This window comes from Sinocyclocheilus rhinocerous, unplaced genomic scaffold (assembly GCF_001515625.1).
Source record: "Sinocyclocheilus rhinocerous isolate Xijiao unplaced genomic scaffold, SAMN03320098_v1.1 scaffold303, whole genome shotgun sequence".
Classification (NCBI taxonomy): Eukaryota; Metazoa; Chordata; class Actinopteri; order Cypriniformes; family Cyprinidae; genus Sinocyclocheilus; species Sinocyclocheilus rhinocerous.
The window spans coordinates 1544726-1547473 of NW_015656152.1; the positions used below are offsets into that span (position 1 = coordinate 1544726).

A 2748-nucleotide genomic window follows, 5' to 3' on the forward strand; every position below is an offset into this window, starting at 1 on the left:
GATCTGTGCCTTTGTGCGTACGGACATCTGACTGCCAAGTAGTGATTGTGTTTTTCAGCAATAGTGTGCACCCTTAATTTACAGAGAAAAGAAGGTAAAAACAGGAAAAAAATCTGTAATGTAAAAATCTCCATACAAGTTCTTTGTGCATTTTTCTTTTTTTCTACTTGTTACTTTGCACTTTTTGTTAGAAAATGTTTATTTACTATTTATTCAAGTTTTTTAAGGTTTCTAATATTTTGATACTTAATTTTCCATGATCTAAATATACTTAAAAAGTAAAAGTTTGTTGTCATTTGGAAGTGTGTAGGCCTTCTTGCATTATTATACTGTTACATTATGATTATATATTCAGTGGCATAAAATGGTCTTTAAAATGACAATAATATCGCTTATTGCAATTATTTCTGGGGAAATATATCGCACAACAAAAAGTTGTTATCGTGACAGGCCTACACATAATGCCGTAGAATCCACCCAGAACACCTTAACATTTGCCTAGCAACACCCTAGCAACAACCCACAACACTTTAACAACCACATAATGCCCTAGAATCCACCCAGAACACCTTAACATTTGCCTGGCAACACCCTAGCAACCACCCACAACACTTTAACAACCACATAATGCCCTAGAATCCACCCAGAACACCTTAACATTTGCCTGCCAACACCCTAGCAACCACCCACAACACTTTAACAACCACATAATGCCCTAGAATCAGAATCAGAATCAGAATTCTGCTAGGATTCAGTGTTTCCATTTTAAAATCCTACAGTAGTTGCATTCACAGGAAGTTAACCAGATATCTTTTGTAAAGCTATGTGGTGCTTGGCAAGAGGACAGCACACATTTGTGCAGCTTTGTTTTTTAAGTTGCCTGAAAAGACCCAATGATACACGAGTAATTTAGTTTCTTGGGTTTTTAGCACAAGTATCCAGGGTTACTTTTGACCTGCCAATGAACCTTCACTCGTTTCTATGGACACTGAAGGTCAAAGGAGAAGAGGAATGTAGAGAAAGAAAGAAAATGTCAGCTCGAGAGAGAGTCAAACTAAAACAGGAAGAGATTCTGTTTCTTTCCTACTTTAAGTGATCAGACTCATTGTGATTTCACCTAGTGAGCAATAAATATCAACTAGAAACTACTCAGAACACCCCAGCATTGTATTGCAAAAGCACTAACATTCTTCAGATCTAGTTAATATTACTCCAAAAGTTTGAGGCTTGTCAAGACAACTATAGAGATGTCATTTTTGCATTTTTTTAGATGACTCTACATATTCAAATATCACTGTACTGAGTGTTAGTCAAATACAAACACACACCCACACAAACACACCCCAGTTTACCTGCTGTCGCCCTTTCCCAGGTTTCCATTGGCCGGGTACAGGATGGTCTGATTTCCTTCCATGTCCACAACACATTTTGTTTTTAAGTCTCGTTCTATAAAAAGCACATTAATAACAATCAATAAAAAATTGGTCAAAATGATGTTTGCATCATTGTTCACAAACAGCATTTCACATGCAATATTTATGTAATTGAACAAATAATTGACATGTATATATATATATATGTGTGTGTGTGTGTGTCCGTGCTGAACACAGTATAAACATTTCCAAAAATAATGTAAATGCAGCATAAAGATTAAGTTTATGCATTTTAAAACTAAATTTTGTTCCCCAGATTTTTTCATTTTCATCATCCTGACAGCCTCAATAGTCACTGACCCACATAAGGGGAAGGTTTGCTTTCATAAATGAGGATCATAAAAGAAATAAGGGCTGCAGATGAAGACCAGAATCAAACACACAGTCTACACACACATACTGTGACGGTCACACTCACCTCTCCTGTTCATGGGTCGCACCCGGACCGCCACTTTCACATTAGACTCATTCACAGCACTTTCATCCATCATGAAGATCTTCTGCACCTGTCTCACCAGTTCCTGTGTTATTACATCATCCAAGTATGAGCAATAACGCCATGAAACGAACATGCAGCTTATTTATTTAACACTACAAATTATAACCTTAATTTTTCAAACAGCTCTGAATATTTCAAATGAATATTTTAAATATTTACATTTTAAATAGACTTGCATGCAAGAGGTTTGTGTTTTTATTGCTCTTTTATTTAATATTTATGTATGTTTTAATGTAAAGTGTTAAATTGTTGCATCTCTTTTAATGCTGCTTGTTCTTTCGTTGTATAAACATTTGTAATATTGTAATATTGTAACAATCACTGTTTCAATTGTTTGATCTGTGACAATGTTTCACAATTTAAAGTTCCAAATGACAAATGTATGACTGCAACTCGAGAACTTTTAAGTTATAATACAATAAAACATAGTTGTACCTGTTCATGGAGAGTGTGGCTGCTCGTTAAGGAGCTGTGTGTGTCATTCCAGCAGTGATCATGCGGAATTGCTACAGATTAAATGTCCAGAACAGACACACTGACTCATCCAGACGGGAATAAAACACTTCCAGCCCGGCCCTACCGAACAAACATGAAACAAGAGTTCATTAAAGGGAAAACAGCGATAAATCAACCTGTTTCAGTTCCTGATCTCTCGCCATTTTACCGTGTTAAACTCCAGCGGATCTTCAGGAGCGTTTGAGCAGGTGAATCACGCACATACGGGACAGGCGGACCGTAAACAGAGCGAGCAGCTGGAGCCGCACCGTCAGTCACACTAGTGCTGGAGTGGGCGGGGCCTGTCGGCGCGGAGCTGAT

At 37.4% G+C, this 2748-nt stretch overlaps 1 long non-coding RNA gene across 1 annotated transcript; it reads right to left on the bottom strand.

Annotated features, from left to right (window-relative positions):
* Positions 1–1357: 1357 nt before the first annotated feature.
* On the bottom strand, positions 1358–2748 carry LOC107719383 (uncharacterized). The gene is made up of 4 exons (XR_001637512.1): positions 2597–2748; positions 2368–2508; positions 1852–1954; positions 1358–1446 (listed from the first exon to the last, which is right to left on the bottom strand). It is a non-coding gene; the product is annotated as an uncharacterized LOC107719383 (long non-coding RNA).